The following is a 20,393-nucleotide window of genomic DNA, read 5'->3' as shown; positions in this document are numbered from 1 at the left end:
TGTGTGTGTGGTCCTTATCCTCTCGTCTTCTCATGTGCCTGAGAGTATATTCATACAGAGGCCAGTTGTCAGCCTTGGGTGTCGCTCAAGATGGCCTCCACCTTGTTTTCTTTGAGATGGGGTATCTCACTGGATCTGTGGCTCACTTGTTTGCCAGCTGGCTTGTCAATGAGCCCCAGGGATTCTCCTGTCTCCACTTCCCTATCACTGTCTTACAAGTGGGCACTATCATGCCAGACTTGTACATGGGTTCTGGAGCTCAATCTCAGGTCCTCATGCACGCGTGGCAAACACTTTACAGATGATCTCTTCAGTCCTTTTTCTCTCTTCTCAATGGACTCAAAGTCTTTTCATGGTTATAGAGATAGCAGCTAGAACTAATTAAACTGTCCTCCTTTTTTTGGAGTTTAGCTTGATTCTCTTTTGTGTGTTTGATGGTAGGGTTGGGTTGGGGCTGTTGCTGCACTCATGAAGGCAAGATTGCTATCTTAGAATGGGCAGCTGGCAGACATTTTCTCTGCGACTCTATAGATGTGCCACTTTGTTAGTCTTCCCCATGCCGTGGGTCTACTGCAGAGGGTTCTGGTATGATCAGAGTCACTCTTATGCTCCTTGATATAAGGCAGTCTGTCAGGACCACAAGGAAGCTGGGACTCTCCTGCCATTTTCCCCCACTCCATCTGCTGCCTCCTTGGAGACTGTTTTCCTCTGTTTCTTGGACATTCAAGACCCTTCCCCAGTGTGAGGACTGCCCTTGAGCTGCCTGCCTCACCCCCAGTCTCAAAGGAGGGTGGGGCCTCCCACTGCTTCTCTGCCCAGGCCACACTTAACAGTATTTTTCAGGCCTTGAGGTTCCTGTCTTTCATGTGCAGGTTTTGTGCCTGCTCTGGGAGGCTTCTCTAATATCACAGGCATCTTACGTGGAAGGGCCATTTGCTTCTTTCAAGGAGGCTGTTTTTTTCTCTCTCTAATTCTGTAAAAACCTCTCCCAACCATTTTCCATCTTGAATGAGTATCTTGTTTATTAATGCCATTAGGTAATTATCCTGCATGGAAGAAAAAGCATTTTTGTGTGTCTGTGTGTGTTATTTCCAGGGACTGGGGGAGGCAGATGCTTGGTAATGCATAAGTAAGATCAGTGAAAGACTCATCTCAAAAGAACCCCACTAGAGACATTTCCAACAAAATAAAAACCATCAACACAATTTTAAATGCCATTCTTATGATTCTACACAATGCAATCAGCAAAGAAAAAAAAAAGATGGTTGACAGGCTTGTAGTTGGTCAAACATGAAAAGTAGTGAAGATTTACCTTATTTCCAATGTTTACAATTTTTTTGCATCTTGTTGTATTTATTTATTTATTTATTTATTTATTTATTTATTTATTTATTTATTTATTTATTTTTGGAGTTTTTATTTTTGTGTTATCAAACATTTCCCCAAAATCAGATACAAAATACTCACTTTTGTTTGAGGCTTTCTTTTTTTCTTTTTTGATGACTGTCCATGGAAGAGTCATGTAGACTTTGTCTACTGGCTTTATTGGAACCTATTTCTGATCATTATGTCCTCATGTATGGTGTTAATGAAGCAGAGTCCTGAAGTGAAGGTAACATTCCTAACCCGGAAGTTTAGTCCTTCATACAACTGTCAATCCTTATTTTAACTGAAATTATGCAATTAAAACACGTTCAGCAGTACAATGACTATTGTTTTGTCCCAGTATTAATGGTTATTAGTCTTATTTGAGTTCAAATTAAGCATATGGTCAGCTTAAGCTCCTCCCTTTTTTTTTTTTTTTTTTTTTTTTTTTTTAGAAATTAAAGGTGTTAAAGATGGTTTCTATTGAATGAGGGTACATTTTCTTGCATTTTGGTTTTCTCCCCCAAAAAAGTATTTTTTTTTTTTTACATTAGAGAAATGATGTACACCTATGAAATAATTTGGTAAATACACAATTGCATTTAGAATGAATTTGACCCCACCACCCAGAAGTATCACTTTGCTGATATTTGGAATATTTCCTTTCATTGGTGCGTGTGTGTTCTTCACACATGGGACCAAGCTATAATCAAAGCTATGTTCCACTTGAAATAGCACCATTTTTCCCATCCACCAAAACATTTGCTGAAAAGCCTGATTTTTAACCTCAGTATTCCACAGCAGCATTAATATAGCCACTCTTCCATTTTTGGACCGTTTTGGGCATCTATATATTTTTCCCTTTCTGCTATTAATGGCATTTCCTGTCAGTTTTGTCTTCCTCTGATAGCATCCTAGGTTCGTTCTAGGGGTGGAGAACTGAGTCATGAGTTATAAATATATTTGAGGCTTTCAGTATATATCTCCAAAGGCTGTTCAGAAAAATTGTACCAATTTTCACTCCTCCCGGTAGTATATGAGACTGTCAGCCAGATGTGCCTGCAGTTCTAGCCCTTAGGAAAGTTGAGGCAGGGGGATCACTAGTTTAGAGCTAGCTGGGTTACAGAGCTATTTCTAGAACAGCCTGGACCATGTAGTGAGACCCTGTCAGCTCATTACCCCCACTAAAGACTGTCGCTTAGGAGTTACAAGCAGCAAGGTGCGTCATTATAAGCACGCGTGCTCATGGGTACACACACACTCTATCACACACAGAGCGAGTCAGTTTTACGGGGGATAAGTATAGTCGCTCCTGTTTCAAATCAGATTCCATGTAAGGCAGATAGCATAAAACAAACTTGGCCTCGAACGGGCTGAGTACAGGGCATGTAACTGGGCAGAGTGTGAAGCAGCTTAGAGGGTGGGAGGGTTGGCCTGGGTCCGAGACTAGGCAGTGGTCTAGCGGCAGCGATGGAGCATGGTTTCCTGATGTGCTTACATCTGGGGAAGCTTCTGCGTGAGGTTCCTTTCACTGCAGTTCGCCCCAGCAAGGCAGTTCTCCCAACATGCCCCTTGCTCCACGGTGTCCTTGCCAGGCACGGAGAAGTCATCAGCAGCCTGGGGAGCTCAATGAAGGAGACAGAGAGCAGAGTAGAGAAGGGACAGAGTTCTCATTGCGCGTGCCTTTTGGGAAGCAGAAGAGGGGCCCGGCCTGAGATGGCCCCTCTCCAAGATGCCTGATGCTCCCTAGCAGGGGATGAAGGCATGGTGGGTATCTGGGCGTCCAAGCTGCCTGGCATCTGTGGGATCCGCTTGCATCTACATTCCCAGGGATGTCACTGGGAGCTGCTGTGCGTGGCTGAGAACAGAATCTGACTTAATGCATTTAACAACTTAATGTTTGTGCTCACGGGCCCTGGGCACATTTAAGAATTAATTAAATCCTTTAAGGAAGCCATTTATGTTTGAGACCAAAGAAGATACTCAAGGGCCAGAACTCTGCCGAAAAAGCACCAATCAGGGCTCTTCTGCCTGTCAGAGCCTCCAAGACCAACTTTTCCCCACCCCAATCCACAGCATATAGCACAGCACACGGATACCTTTAACCCGTTCTTTCAGGAAAGCTCCAGGGGAGGCGTATTAAACTCAGGTTATTTTCAATTTCATCTAAGGTGTCTCTATCCAATGCTGTTGCTTCAAAGTCTGCAACATGGGACTCAGAATCTCTTAGCATCATCAAAGTCTTAGAAAAATATATTACTAGGCACTGGAGCCGCTGCTTGCGTGTTAATTACAACAAGCCCGGCTGGCGTGCCGATAATCTCCAGCGTCAGAAGCATCGCTCAGGCAATATCAGGGAAAAACAAAATCTTCTTTTTCAAAAAAAAAGAAGGGAAAAGAACAAACAAACCTAAACTCTCCGTTTTTCAGCCTTTGAGGAAAAAAAACGCTGTTCATTGTGAGCTAAATCCCATCTAGTTAGTTGTTCTTATAAAGATTTCACTGATACTTGAAGCGTTCCTCTCTTGAAAGAGAAAATCACAGCAGCCGTTATGGGATGCCTGCTCAGAACTGCTGGGGTGTTGTCAGGATATTTATATTAGGGAAGAAAAGAGGAGAATCGCCCACCCGGTTCGGGCTTTGGGGGGCGGCGGGGGGGGGGGAAGATAGATCAGGAAATACGAAGAGTCCAGGAGGAGAGGAAGAGTTCCGTGTATTTTCCAATTAATTTCTCCCTCCAATGTGGAGGAAAGGTTAATCAGTTCCCATTTATTTGAAGTTTCTTAAAGGGCCCCTAACCTATGGTGACCTGGGGATTCAGTGCTTGAAGGAAGAGGGAGATTCCTGCATTAGCTGCTTTTCTTGGCACTGTGTAAAAAACAGGAACAACCAAAGGGAAGAAGGATTTATTTGGCTCATGGTTTTAGATGCTTCAGTCCATGGTTCCATGGTCTCATGAACTTGGGCAGGGCATGAAGCGTGTGGTGGGGCTATGGTTACTTCTTTGTGGACTGGAAGCAGAGAGAAGAAAATGTTGTTGTTGAGTTGGCTTGCCCTTCTTACTCTATCCAGTAATTCTATCCAGGCCTCCCATGTATGGGAAGGCGCCACTCTGACTCGGGGGTGCATTTCTGTTCATTCGGTCAATCCTCTCTCTTCACAGACATTCATTCTCAAAGCTGTGCCCCACCCATCTCCTGGGTGATTCTCAACCCAGTGAACTTGGCAGTGAAGATCAACCATACAGTTTTTATGTGGCAAAAGACTTGGCCATGGAGAAAACAGCCATGAGTTGTATCCAAGATAGCTTTGGTAGATAGAGGGACTCCTTGAGTCCCAGGGTGAGAGATATGTCCCCCTTGCACTTTCTAAGATCTCTGTGCAGGATGCTCCTTGTAGCTTCTAAAGTGCCTGACCTACCCCTTTGTTTTCCTGGCCTCTGTGGAAGAGCAGCGCAGGCCTCAGGCCAGCACCGGCTGCAGGCAGCAGAATTCTGCCAGGATTTAATAACATTGTTCTCATTTTATTTATTTTTATAATTACCTCTAATTTAGAGCAAGTGATACAAAGTTCCATTTAGGGTAATGATATAGTTTCCCTTTAAATGCATTAAAGTAAAAAATAGTGAATTAATTAAAAAAATATTAGCAGGGGCACAAAATGCTGCAAAAATGTACTGTTGGTTTATTGCAGTTTCACTCCGCAGCACAAAGTGCTGGGAGGTGGTGTATGAGGCCTGTGATGGACAACGTGGGCCTCGAAGCCTCTTAGAGACTACATACTACTTTTATTTCCTTTATTTTCTGGCAACAGAGAGGAAGACTCTGAGCTATTATGGAGGTTCAGATTTTAGGAGGATGAAGACAGAGGATATGGAGTCCAAAGTTTAGAATGATCTCAGGAGGATCCTAGAGCTGTGTTCTCCTCAGAAGCACCTGCTTTACCCAGAAAGGGCCATGGCTAGTGACCCAGATGCCTGAGGAAAGGCTCTTAGACGCCAAGAGATGTCATAATGGCTGCTGAGTTTACCACTTATCTACCTCTGAATTCTCTTGCTAGCGTATCCCTAGAGGGTGACTGTGCTTTTCTTGTTCTTGGGGTTGGGGAGAGGACCCTCTTGTCTTCTAAAGGATGCTTAGTTTCTGTGGTCTTTGTAGCACCATGGCATCAAATCCATGCCCATCCACTAACCCACTGCCTATCCATTTCTTAAAATTAATCTATCTATTTATCTACCATTCTATCCATCAGCCCCTTCATCCCTTTTATATCCTCTCATCTTCTCATCCAAATATCTCTTCATTTGTTATCTTTTTATCTCCCTCTGGCTCAACTCTATTCCCCACATTTAGCTACTCATCCACACATCCATCCAACTATTTGTTCACTCATCTATTCCCTTAACTGTCCACCCATACATCCTTCCACTCTGCAGCCAAGCATCTATTCACACATATATTCATCCACACATCTATCCATCCATCCATCTACCCATCTTTCCAATCACCTGTACCTCCATCTGACAACCGCATATCTCTCTATTCATTCATTCCCCCATCCTTTCCTTTCATTTATTTATCACACAGTTGCCGAACCATCCCTCCATCTACCTGTGTACATATCCATCCAACCCATTCATCCAGACACAACTATATCCACCATCTAGCTACACATCCATCCATCTACCCACCCACCCATCTAGTCATCCATGTATGCATGTGCTCATTCATTCTTTCTCCCGTCTATTGACATATAATCTTGTTTATCCATCCACACACTCACCTATCCATCTTTTCATGCAGTTCTCCTCTATCTTCTACATAAATATTCTCCATTAATATCCTGAATATTTTACAATAAGTAATTTAAGCAAGAAAACATATTCAGAGTGGTTCTAGTACTTGGATGGGCAACAGAGTAGATGGTGCCATGACCACCACAGAGTTTATGGTTAATGGAGGAGGCAGAAAATGAAGTAGTGGCCACTCTGTACCTGGTTAAATGAATGAATGAGTGAGCAAGAGCTCAGCCAGACTCTCTTCTCTATCACTGCTGGGCTTGGGGACCTATAGAGTGCAGGATGCTAGAGGTAAAGTAGTTTCATAGGTCAGAGATTATGCATGCCAGGCTTTGGCCATTGGGAACGTGACAACCTCTACATGACCTTCTCAGTCTGCCTCTGACCTGCAGGGACCTGTCTAATCTGTATAAAGGGCACATTAGAGTAGGCCATTCTCCTGTGGCTTCAACAGGGACAAAGCTTGTAGCTGCAGCAGCTATGGAAGAGCATGGGCCACAGAGATGATGAGGACAGGTGGGCAAGCAGAAAAGCAGTGCCATAAACCCAAGCTGGCTTCTAGAAGAAGAGGTATGAGGGCATGTCTTCCAGGGCACAGAGCTGCCTATAGGTCAATGGCTATGCGAAGGCCCTGGATTGCTTCTACTTGTAGGGAATGCATGATATTGGTGTGAGAACACAGCTTCTGGGCCTGACTGCAGCTCATTTTCATCCTCTTCTTAATTCTCTATGTGTTCCAAGCCACCTGTTCTTAGTCTCTCATATACATCCTGAACTTAGAGCAGGATACTGAAGAGACTCCAGTCCTCTGAGTGCAAATCTGTCCTTTATTGACCTTATTGTACAATAAAGAGGACAAGGAACAATTTTTTATAGTGTATGCTGGTAGAGGAACACGAGGTTCCCATATAACACTTGTACCCAGGCAACACTCAGGGGGCACTTTCACCCTGCCTGTACACATTTATGATTAAAGAAGCCTGCTTAGAACATATGGGTCTCAGAATGGACAACAGGATAAGGTCTTGGGGTCTAGGGAAGCCAGGGGACATCTTTGGGCAATGACATTTGGCTAGAGATTGGAAGAGGGTAGTTGGTGATGAGAGAGAAGGATTGCCATGCAATGATCAGGGAGAGAATTAAATCCAGTATCCAGGGGACTGTTGGACACCAGGGACAGCAGCATCAAGCCTCCTTGAGGGGACACCCTGAGAGGAATACTCTGCTCTGGGCTTTCAGATCCTGTGGCAAATGGCAGGGGGCAGGGCCCAGCATGATAAGCAATTTAAGTTTTAAGTTATGTGTCTGTGTGTGAGTATGTGCATGTGCTTGTGGAGGTCGAAGGGGGCACCACATCCCCTGAGCTGAAGCTACAGATGGTTATGAGCAGCATGCTGTGGGTGCTGGGAACTGATTTCTGGGCTAGAAGAGCAGCAAGCATTCTTTAATGATGAACCATGTCCTCTGCCTGTATTCTTGACAGCTTTTGTGGGTTGTGCCTTCTGTGACCCAGGCTTGCAGGAGGAGGTCTACTATTTCTTTTCTACTGTCATAAACCAAAAACATTTAGAAAAACCCAGGCCATCACAAAATGACTGGATCCCTCACAGTATGCACAGGGACTCCCATGCTCAAGCTGTGCCTGGTTTGAATGAGCACAGTGGAAGACAGCAAAGGTGGAGGCGAGTTGGGGGCAGGGAGAAGGCTGAAGGCAGAGTAGGAGCTGAGCTGTCGGCACGGGGATAGCTGACTGCTTCCTTTCTTAGTCTGTGGGGACTCCACAGTCTGGCATGCTGTTTCTAGAAAGCTTTCCCAGGTAGGGAGTTGGCTTCAGTGGCAAACTTTCTTCTGTCAGAACTGTGAGGGGGTCATGACCAGTCCCTAGTGCCAGCCAGATGTGACTTGGGAGCCCCACAAAGGTGGTCCACTTTGTAGGATCTTTGCATCACTCAAAGAAGCTCCAAATAGGTAGAGACTGGCTTCCTGAGCGTATGAAGAACTTGAATTACAAAATAGCCTGGTTATTAAAACCTGTTATTGACTTTAATAGCACTAAAATTTCTGCTGTTTATAATTAGCCACTTCCGGAAAAGACCTGTATCTCTTTAAATTTATGGGGTATATTCTGACTCATGTATTTCATGGGTTAGGGGTTGTCACATTACATTACATCAGCCTGGTGTAACATGATACAAAAGCAAACACACCAAAGTACAAAGGAAGCATTCTGGTCAGCCTGCTGAGCTGGGCTTCCAGATGAGGTGTCTGCAGGAACAACTTGAGGAACCTGTCTTTAGAATGTCTTCAATCCCAGGCCTACTGGTAGCAGCCTCTAGCTACCTTCTAAGTGCATCCTGGTAGAATCACATCCCAGAGTGTGGTGGGGACTCGGAGGTCTTGAGGGTCTTTCATGAGCATACACGTCATTTTGGGGCTTGGCAGAGGTCCAGGGAGATAACAGGATATGAGTGAACTGATTTTCTAAAGCCTGTGTGTCACTATACACAAGATATCATAGGACCAGGAGACTGAACATTGACTAGCTGGAGAAAAAATTCTGAGAAAAAAAAATGATGAGCTTGATGTCTAGAGAAAGGTGTGTATGGACATATTTTTATAGCAGCTAGACTCACTCATTTGATAGCTGAAAGGTGAGAAGCAAAGCCAGTAGGAATCTGTGGTTGGAATGCAAATCCATCTGTCTGTTACAGCAAGGCTTCCTTTATCCATCTGTTCATTCATCCTCCTAATAATCCTCTTATCCTTCTAGCAACCCACTTATCCATCCATCTGTCCATCCATCCATCCATCCATCCATCCATCCATCCATCCATCCATCAATCCATCCACTGACTCAATCATCTACTCTCCTATTCATCTGTCCATCCATCTACCCACCCAAATATCCATCCGTCCATCTGCCTTTCATTTGTTCATTCATTCAGCTATCTATCTAGTCATTCCCACACCCACTCATCCATTCACATATTCACTCATCTCTTCCTTTACTCACCGTCTCCTGTATTTTTGAGTGCTTAGGAATTAACAAATGAAAGTTTGACACATGCACATGGCTGTTAACTTACTGTATGATCTTACATGTGTTATTGCGGCTTCTGACCTTAGATTACCTATGTGTAAAGGCATTTAGACTGACTAGGAGCTAGGTAGTCACTGAGACTTCTCCAGCTCTGCCATTATTGTCTAAGTATTACTCTCCCAGGAATAATCTCTGAGGAAAGGGGTGCACCCAGGTAGCATTTGTGACAAGTGATTCCTAGGCAGAAAAGAAAGTAAAGAAGAGGGATGGGAAGGGAAAATGGCTCATGACGAGAGTGGCTATTTTCTGAAATATTTTCTGAACTCTGGTTAGAAAGAATTGGCTTCTGATCTTTGGCTACCAAAATTAAGTGAAGACATCTCACGGATGCTGGGGAAGCGAGGATATTTGAGATTGTCGGAGGTTCTGGGTGTTCTGCAGTAGCATGAGCCTCAGAGGGTATTTTCCTGGGAAGGCTGCCATGCTTTCTTACAGGTTTCTCTGTAAGAAGACCCTGTGTCTGACACCAGGACCTCCTTTACGGCCTCTGATATCAGCATATACTTGGGAGAACTTTCTAGAATTCCCATCTTGCTTGTCTGTCTTCCTTGGTATGACCTTAATTAACAGCTCTGAGGTTCTGATTTTGGGAGAAATATTATGGTTTCTGTATGCCCTCATTGTGCCTCAGGAAAGACAGTGTCTTGGGTCCTCTGCCCAAATCAGCAGTCACGTTCTCTTCTTCACAGATCTACGCTGGGTGTGTATGATTCTATGAGGGGAATGTAGAGTCTGAGTGTGATCCTTAATATGATGATTGTAAACGAAACGGGCCATTGTTTTGAAGCTTTTTTCTTTCTAGTCTGGAGTGACATTTTTATGGTCATTAGCCAAACTCCACGTCTCCCATGAATTGCCTGGTCCCATAGCTTTTGTCTAGATTTCAAATGGAGGTGTTCAACTTTTTCTCATTCGTTGAAAATGCTTTTAAAAAATAAAGGAGGTAAGCACGTTAACCTCTTGGCAACCACACATGCTTATGACTGTTAGAGTTCCCTGACTGTGTGGCTCAGAGAAGGGGTGTAAGAATATACCCCCTAACACTGCAGGGGGTATACAGGAGGAGGAAGAGGAGTGGGAAGAAGAGAGGAACAAGAGGAGGAGATGCTGGAGGAGGACAGGGTGTTAGCAGCGGTAGCATTTGCAATGCACCTTATCTGTGCCAAGGCCCCTGTCAGGAACTTTTCCATCAGTGGCCTCACTCAGTCTCCCATCAGCCCCGCAAAGGCCATGCCAGATCAGCCTGGTGATCCACTCGATCACAGGAGCTAAGGATGTTGGACTGGGCACCTAATGGCCAAAAAGGACTTCGGTCATTCGCCTGCTGCCACAGCCGGGGAGCACTTAGGTTATGCACAGATGTTACATTCAGCAACGCTTACGCATGTGTAAGAGAGGGTACACATCTGAGCTCTTGTCTTCTATAAGTGCCCCATGAACAAATCTGAAGAGGGGCCACCCTCTTCAGAAACAGGCTTCCTTTGGTCACCATGCTACACAGACATCTGCCATTATGTTTAGTTTCACGCTGGTGAACTGAAAAGAAACCAGTCAACCTGGGATTTTATTCCAGACTCCTCAGATGTAAGTGGCTTCAATCTAGGTTGAAGGGTGTACAGAGAATGGTCTGGCTCCCCAAAGCCTTTGGGGCAGGAGGCATCTCTCCCTGTTGCACCTGCCAGCCACCTTGTTCCTGGAGCACTGGCTGTGAGTGGAGGAGGGTGCTTCCCTCCAAGGCCACAGGCAGAGCGCAGAGCCAAGGCAGGTTAATAGGGGATTAAATAGCTAACTTCCTGCCATGACCAGCTCTGTTTAAAAGGGGAACTGAGAAAGCAGCAAGATGGGAACAATCAATACACTTCTGACAACTGCTGCTGTCTTCTTCAGTTTCCTTAAAGGCATGTGGAGGCAGGGCTTGCCTTCTCTCCCCTCCCCTCTCATCCCCATTTTCTCTCTCTTCTTCTACATTCCTCTTCTTTTTCCTCCCCTTCCCTTCTCTCCTCTTTTTCCTCTTTCTCTCCTCTCTCCCTTCTTCCCCTCTGCTCCTCTTCTCTCTCCTTCTCTTCCTCTTCCCTCTACTCTGGTCCCTTCCACCCTTCCCTACTATCTTTTCTCTTCCCCTTTCTCCCTTCCTTTCTCCTCCCTCCTTCCCTCTCTCATTTCTATAACGGACATGAACACATTTCGATAACATCAATTTCAGAGAACAAGGGGCAATTTTCTTCCTAGATTATCTCATTGAGGCGAACCAAAGCAGGGCTTCAGGAACCGGATTTTGGCAGATGGGGGCTGGGCTGTTACAGCTCACAGACTCCTGCCCCACCTTTTATTTTCTTTCTTTTAGTGCTGTGGATTAAACTTAGAAGCTTGTACATGCTAAGCAAATATGTCTGTCTACCTTTGAGCTACATTCCCAGCCCTTTGTTTTTTACATTTTATTTCAAGTCATGGGTTCACTCAGTGGTCCAGGTTGCCCTTGAATTCACTCTATATCCCAGTAATGATTTGAACTGATGATCCTCCTGCCTCAGCCTGCAGAGCATTGGTATCATATGTGTCACCAGGACTGGTTTCTGTCGTTCACTTCTTTGATGCTCTGGGTACCATCCCCTCTTGGGCTTGAAAATGAGTAATCAGCTGAGGGAAGTTTCCTGGGCCTGGTCATTTTGGAGCTATAGGGTACTCAGTTAGGATAGGATGCCCACTCTCAGCTCCAACAGAGGAAGAGAGACCATATGGACTCCTATGGCTGACTGCCTGCTGGAAGGTGTGACCAACTAGTTGTTCCTGGGAACAAACTAGGAAGGCTTTCTGGAAAAGCAGGAGAGAGCACAGAGGATAGATTTTGGCTGACAGATATGGAGAGGTAAGGGTGGACTGTGTGAGGTCTAGAGAGATGCTCCACCTCTGCTTCGTCCAGTCTCTTCTTACTCATGCCCAGGAGCCCTCTCCATGACAGAACTATGATTTTTACATTACTCTGCATTTCAGATGGTGGTTGTGTTTTGGAAGTTCTGGAAACCTTGGGAATTAGGAATTAGCCAGGAAAAGTAAGTTACTAGGGTGCATCCTTTGGGGTATATTATACCCACAGCTTTCCTCTCTCTGTTTCCTGTCTGTCTTGAGGTGAATAGCTCTCCTCTACCACATATGCCTGTGGCCAAATACATGGGGCCAAGCAACTGTGGACTGAACCCTCTGAACCCATGAACCAAAACCAAATCCTTCTTAAGTTGTTTATGTCATATGTTTTGGAGATAGCAACAAAGATCAACTAATACAGTGTGCTTCCAGAATCTAAAAACAAGGACACTAAATGCTGTGGTCAGTATCTGGGCTCTTGCACAGAGAATGCATTGATCATTTAAATGCCATGTTGGGTTTTATTTGTTTGTTTGTCATCTCAGAATTTTAGGACATCAACAAGACAGTCATTATCAGTCAGTTTTATAAGCTGGGACTCGGGCAAGTACTTGAGACACCAGTGAGATATATAACTGGATTCACATCAATGGCTCTTCAGATGGCATTTTTCCTCATTGGGGGAACAACCCCTTGACTCAGAAAATAAGACTGGAGGATGACCTGTCAGCCTTTGTAAATAGTAAGAAACCACTAGAGTCTAAAACAACTTTTGTGTACTCTCTGCTCTGTCAATAAGTAAGTGATAGACAAGCTTTCTATACTTATGGTGCCTGCCACCTCTGTCCTGCCAACACCAGTCCCCCAGTCTTTCTGCGTATTGCCTATTTCTGTGTCTTCACATGGGTATTCCTTGACCAGGTCTAAACTTGCTAGTGCCTGTGGTTTCCTTTCTCCCTTGCACTGTCTAAGCAAAGGAATTAATTAGCTTGTGAGTGTTTCAGTGCAACAAGAATGTATGTGATGTTAACATTAAAGGCAGCACCCATTTGTCTTTGCTTGGATTCTGAAGTCAGGCTTCCCAGATATAGATTTTGTGGGACTTTCATCTTTGGAGCTTCAGTTTCCTTAGTTTTCCACTATTATAATGGTATAGGCTCCTACCATATAAAGTTGTGTAAGGCTGACATGACCCGATAATTTTGATATGCTCAGCATATCTTTCCTCAGGAAGGAGATTATGAAAATTAAGATGCTGTTGCAGTGTAGGCAGCAAAGCTGTTGCTGGTAGGAATGATGGTGGTGAACACCCCAGTGGTGATGAGCATAATCTCATCAGTAAGCTTTCTCATCTCTATGACCCCAAACACACAAACAACAGCAAACAACAAGTTGAGAACAACTTAACAGCAGTTAAGTTCTCAGAGTGTATTTTTCCCCTGTATTTTGGCCCTGTGCACTTGAGTTAGACCTCAAGGCATCAAGAACATATGGAAGAAGATGCTCTTCAGCTCATGACAGTCATGAAGCAGAAAGAGTGAGTAAAGGGCTGGGGACTGAGCGTAATCTTCAAAGTCATGCCAGCAGTCACCTAGTTATTCCAGCTCCTACTTTGTTAAGTTTCTCCTACCTCTCCAAATACCACCACTAGTGGGGAATAGACATTCAATATGTAAGTTTGTGTTTGAAATTTGCATTAAGACCATAACAGTGATGATGAAGAAGATGGTAGCAATGACAAGAAGGATGCCCATGATGATGGTGATGGCTGTTGTTCATTTATTGAGAGCTTACGCTGCCTGCCTGACAGGTCACAGTCTTAACACCTTGATGGTGCTCTAATTCCAACCGTAGCACTCATTTCTGTCTCTGGCTTTGTGTGGTATAGACAGGCTGTGGTATAAAGAACTGGAACCCAGCTCAGACCTAGTATCTATTCTGGCTCTTCCCCTGTCTCATCTGATGTATTCCTAGCCTGTCTCTAGTTATGGGCTCAACCCAACACTCAAAAAAAAACCAATATGGTGGAGACACTTCTTCTCCATTGAGAATTCTAAAGCAACCTAGTCTCCAAAGAAAGAGTACTTTTTATTCCCTTTTCCTCTTTTGTGTCTTCTCATGTATCCACTAACATGGATGTTGCCTTCTGTTACAGGCTATCCTATCTCAGCCAAGTCCCATTCACCATCGGAGGCAATAAAGGCCTTGATTTAAGGGCGTTTGGAAGTCTGACCCTCAGCTTGAACTTAGCTTTCTCCATTATACAATTTTCAACACTCATAGCCTGATTTGAATATCATGTGTTCGTTACTATATTCAGTAAGGTTCTTTTTTTTTTTTTCTTTTTTTTTTTTAACTATTTCTGGCCCTGTCTCATAACATTGCCTACACATCAGTCAAAAATGGAACAGGTCACCCATGCTGCCCTCTTGTTTATCTATTAATCATCTGGCAAATAAACCACTCAGTATCCTGCCCACCTCAGTAATGTTTGTGATGTAATTTGTTTGGATGCCCAAATGTCACCAGCGTTGATTGTAAGAGCTGAAAAAAAAATGTACTTGCTTAGCACAGCAAGCTCTAGGCCAAAATGTAAGCATGAAATCTCTGGTTTATTTTTGTAATAATGTTTACAGCTGTTTAATGACCCCGAAAAGGTTCAGTAGTCTGGTGTTCTGTATTTTAGAACAGGAGTGTATGATGCTTAGAACAACCTTAGTTAAACAGTTAAACATCAACAATTGAGAAAATTTTATTTAATAAGCCATTCTGTTCTAGATCAACTTGTCTAATTATTGCTTAACTTATGTAGAAGAAAGCAAGGTGGTTACAGGAAGGAACCAGGGTCTTATGAATTTTGTCTCCCCATAACCAGAACTGCAGGCTATGAGACCCTTTTGACAGATGTTTTGGACTCTTCCATGCCATTAAGGGGAACAAATCTCAATTGTGCTCAAAAACTCAGGTGTGGGATTCTTTCAAGGTGTCCAAGGCAATACTTTTACCCACTTTAATAAAATATGGAATAGTTAGTTATGCCAGGCTAGGCAACAATATTCAATTTTTTAAAAAATTCACTTGAAACAGTTATTCTGAAAGCCATTTTATTTCCAACCATTCTTTTTTGTAGTATAAGGATAAAGCTCTTTTGTGCATCTTACTGGCAAGATCTATATTTTTGAGATTATTCATGAGGTTTCCCCCTCCCCCATGCTTGCAAATTGTGTAAAACTTATTTGAATTTATGGCTGCTGGCATTTCTGGAGTCCTGGTAGCTTTAAATTTCATTTTGAGGGAACGATACGATTAGGCCATCTTGGAAGAGTTAAGTGAGTACTTTTCCCATCGATATCACAGGAAAGAGTTTTGAAAGGATTCATGCAAAAATGAAAATAACCAATAGCTCTACCAAAAGCAGCTGAATGGCTCCTGGGACCTGCAGTGATGGACTGGGAAGGCATTTTAATAATCAGTAACCAATGACAGGTGTCATGAGCTGACATTCCCTTCCCTGTGAATGGTAGCTTGAAGAGCTCATGGCTTTCTGAAGCCCTCGCTAGTGACCTCTGCATGTCTTCAGAGGCCGAGCCCAGACTTTCCAACACCATAGTGAAAAATGTTGGAGTGGCACATCCTAGTCTGATATTTTATCCATATCAACCATGATGTTGAATGTCACGGGTGCTCCTACAGTGAACCAGAGTAGGTCAGGACCAGATAAAATGTTGAGATAGTCTCTGTGATGCCTACCTGCCATATCCAATGAGGACAGTTGTCTGCCTTTGCTACATTTAGGTAATGTGTTCATTGAGTCCTTCCATCGGGCAACCAATACTTGGTGATTCACACCTTCATATGCTTAGGGATGGGGCCACAAGCTGTAGGTCAAGAGCTCATGGCTTTCTATTTTCAATGTTGAACATTTATTTTGTTTGTGTGTATGTTTGTGGTACTGTGGGCTGAGGACCTTATGTGTATGAGGCAAACATCCCACCTCTGAGCTGTACCTTTCGCTGGTTTGCTTTCTTTGTTGTACCCATGTGAAAGCATCGGCTGTAGTACTCAAAGGATCAGGCTGCTTAGTTGCTTAGAGGCCTGCGTCATGGCCTCTCCTCTGTTGGCCTGTGACTGTTACTTCCTGGTGTGAAACTCTGGCTCCTGCAGTGGGGGCGCTGAGCTGCTTGCCAGGCTGCTAGCAGAGGATGGAATGAACCTGTGGGCTAAGCTGTTCCCTGGAAAGTGGCTGTTGAAGTCCAGAGTTGGGTGTGGACGTGCATGATTGCCCTGCTTGTCAGGAGCTGGCCATAGGGTGGGAGACAGGCCACAATCAGACAGCCACTGTGCGGCCTATGAGGCAGCAATGTGATCCCCATGGGAAGGCATTGTCTACGCATTTGTTCCCTGGAAGGCTGGGAAAAGGAGTAAGTAATAACACTCTTCATAAAAACAGTGGAGCCCTCGCAGGCAGCCCACCTCCTCCAGGCCTGTGAGCGCCTACAGCAGCAGCTGGTTGCAATCCTTTAATGGTAGGATAAATGACCCTTAGTTTCCATGGTATGCATTTGTCTGAGTTGCTGGAGTGCACCATTGAGGAATCCCTGCGTGACTCTCAATAGTCATACTTGACGTGTGTGCTTGTGTGCTTGGATACACGACTACATGAGTTTACACACACACATACACGTAAACACATGCAAACACACCCACACATGCATGTACACACACATGCATGCACGCACGCACACACACACACATACACACAGTATATCTAACTTTGAACATAGTCTTTGTAGATACTTGCCCATCCCTTCCACAAGGCAGGTACATTAGAAGGTTTATGACCGATAGTTGCTGAATGGCTGAGGTGAGGCCTAAATGAATTGTGGATTGCTAAGTATGGAAAAGTTGGGGCTGACCCAGGTTTTTGAGTTCCAGTCTGGGCCTGAGGCCAGCTTGTCCTGCCTCGGCTGCTTTGGCCCAGGGACAGGGCATCAATTACTTCACACTCTTTCCAAGAACTCAGATACCCCTGTCTTGCTTCGAGTGGAGTAGCAGGCAGTGGTTTAGAATGACACCCAGCAATAGCCTGGGCCACCTGCTCATGGAAAGCAGAGGATTCAGAGATTGCTCTGACACAGTATCATATCAATACAATATCTCTGTATCATATCAGTACAGTGGTGCTATCTGCTCAGGTTCCATGCAAGCTTATCTCAGGGTCCCAGGTCCTAGGTTCTGGGTGCTGGCTGGTCCTTCTGAAAACATGGGTTCTATGGTTGTCAGATCCTGAAGGGACTGATCACTATCTGTCCCTTAGTGCCCAGAGTAGGGACAGCAAAGGTGGCTAAAGACTGAGATCATCCCCATGGACAACCAGAAGGAGGAATATGGTGATGAGGTAATTCTCTCTGGTGGTTTTAGGCCTTCAGCTTCTGAACTGTCAGTATTCCTGAACTTGTGAAAAGCTGAGTTTGAAATGAAGATGAATCTTCTTCTGGGCCTAGCTGCTCCCACAAGCAGAGTCTTTTCATGCTCCTACAAGGTCTATTCATGCTCATTCACTTTTGGGGGACACAGAACCAAAGCTGGGCCAACTGAATCCTAGGGATTGCTGCACGGCTTCTGTCTTCAGAGAAGAAGAACATATGCTTTTAGAAAAGTGATGGCATACTGGACTATTCAGGAGGAGACCAATAAATGGAGTCAGAAGATGAAATACTACAGAGCTCATGAACCAACTTCAACCACAGTGGCTGCAGAGGCCTTGTGAGCTCCAACCTACATCAAGAAGTCAATTCAGAAGAACTGGGAAACACATTCTAGCATATTATTTTCCCTCCCCCACTGAAACATTAGCTGTGGTATCAGGAAAAATAATGGTGTTGATTTAAACAAACAATCACAACAACAACTGTTGACTTTTGAGCCATACTCAAGGTGAACTTCAGGACTTGGATGTTGAGTTGCTAGCTGGTGATGGTGGGCACAGCCTCTGACTTTACTCTCCTTGTCCAGCCTGATCATAGCCTTGTTGCTTGCGCGCCCAACCTCCTCCTCCCTCTGCTGAATTGGCACCTGGCCTCAACGACCTGAAAATAGCATGCCTTCCTGGATTCACATCTTCTGAGCCGGCCAACTAGGCAGCCCTTGGAAGTAGGCCAGCCATGTTGGCTTTGATCTCTCCAAACTTCCCAAGAGCTGCAGGGTGAAATTCTGTGCACTATGATGTGGTTTCAGGGACATAATCCACATTTGTTCAAGAAAGGATCCAGCATGGCTTGATAGGGATGTAAGGTGCAGACAGGCCCCAGACTAGGCCCTGGAGGCCACTCATGCCTGCAGTTGCTCCACTCTGGGCACACCCCTTTCTGATCTGGAACCTGACTGTCATATCTATCAGTATACTGTCAGTGAGTGGTAGAGCCTGGTGCCCAGTGAGAATTCAGTAGGTTTATTGAATTAATTCTAGAATCTCCATGACAACCTAGCTCCTGACCAATCTTCAAAACTGAAGACGGCAAATTGGGAGCTGTTTTTACTGCAGATGAACATGTAACTCTGTGAGTGTGTGTGGGCACGTGCAGAGATGACCATGCCATCATTCAGGGGCTACACTGGACTGAAGTCCCTCTCTCCCTCAGCACTGAACACCCATGCCTTTGCTCTTGCCAAGGCAGTGAGTCTCCCACTGGAGACCTCCATGTCACACACTGTCTAGTCTATCTGGCAGGCAGCCCAGCAAACAGCAGACTCTCCTGGGGCAAAATATACTTGCCCCATAGTTGGGCACTCTGGCCCACAAAGTCTCCCAGGGGAAGTTACTTGACCTCACAGTTTTGGCTGGGCTTAAACACTGGGCCCCTGGGCCTTCCAGCTGGCCAATGCACTGAAAGTCTGGGGCGCAAAGAGATGTGCACAAACCCATTCTAAAAGCAGGAAGTGAACCTGGACTCCTTCAGGGTGAAGGTATACCAGGAAATAGGAGAGCTCCAGGCATGGACTCATTGCTTTCCAAGCTGAGCACCCTGCATGCTTTGATGTGGAGGAGAGCCTGCCCTCTGACCCACCTGGAACAGTCTGGCATTTGCTGTTCTGCACAGGCTGTGGAGGGGACAGAGAAGACTATTAAAGACAATTACGCAGACTAGCTTCGAGTGTTTGTGTTTAACAAACAGCTTTGAGTTCTAATTTTCTGCAAAACACATACTGCAGGTACAATTTGTACTCATTACTGTATATTGGGAAAGTTATTAAAAACACTCAAACTTGGTTGAGACTTCCTATGGCATCATCCCTGGATTTTAATTGGTTTTTATCTAGTTCTGCAAAAAGATCTCTTTAAGGCCAATCAAAGTCCCTGGCTCTGCTGCCTTGCCAGCCAAAGGACAGGGAGAAACCCAAGAATGGTACAAGTCTACCTCCATCCAAACCCTGACAGCCTCAAAAGCCCACCAAGATTCCATCAGGAGACCATGTATGGGATGGACACAGTTACCAGATGACAAAAATCAGTGTTTCATAGCTAAGGGTTAATTTTTAATCTCTGAGGTTTGCAAAGCTGCTACTAGCAGTCTCCTTAAAATTTAATATACCTCGTTAATGCTTCCTTGCAAACACTGAAGGATTTTTATGATTATAATCATGTGTTACAGCACCTAGTACTGTTTCTAAGCAGCATACTAATCAGCTTAATGAGATATTACTGCACTTTTTGTTGACTAAAGCAAAATCTCTTTTATTGTTCTAAAGCCTGTCCTTTACTTTATTTTTTCCCAAAACATTATCTTGTTTTATTATGTACCAGTAAATATCATGCTATTGGCTCTATTTTTTTCCCTTTGGCCAAATCATAAAATGATCTCTTTCATCTTAGACTATTGAGTACACTGAATATAGTAAACAGAAAAGGAAGTGCCCCGTTGGTCTTTCAATGAAAGCTACTCTGCTCTAAGGCAAACTTTGGACTGAACCAACAGGTAGAGGAACTTTGTGAAGGGAAAGGAGGATTCGTTGAACACGCAGAGCCTTGATATGTTATAAGGTGTTGAAAATGGTAAAATATTAATAATTAAACTGCGAATGAATAATTGCACTCTGTAAATAGAATATACAAGGAAGACGATCCATTCCCAAAACAAATTGGAGGACACTGCCATATTGCATAATTGACATTTAATAATTCATCCTTTTATTATTGTTTTTGAGTATAATTCCTTAGCATTATTACGGGTAGGTAAGTCATGAAATGCAAACGTCCTTCCCCCACCA

At 44.3% G+C, this 20,393-nt stretch overlaps 1 protein-coding gene across 2 annotated transcripts in view; it reads left to right on the top strand.

The window, feature by feature from the left end:
• Positions 1–20,393, top strand: part of Znf536 (zinc finger protein 536) — a 320,701-nt gene that overhangs the window by 53,338 nt on the left and 246,970 nt on the right. The window lies entirely within an intron of this gene.

The sequence above is a fragment of the Psammomys obesus genome, unplaced genomic scaffold (assembly GCF_907164565.1).
Source record: "Psammomys obesus unplaced genomic scaffold, mPsaObe1.curated_primary_1811, whole genome shotgun sequence".
Taxonomy (NCBI): Eukaryota; Metazoa; Chordata; class Mammalia; order Rodentia; family Muridae; genus Psammomys; species Psammomys obesus.
The sequence above is the reverse complement of the archived record's forward strand: the minus strand, read 5'-3'. Positions and strand labels throughout refer to the sequence as shown.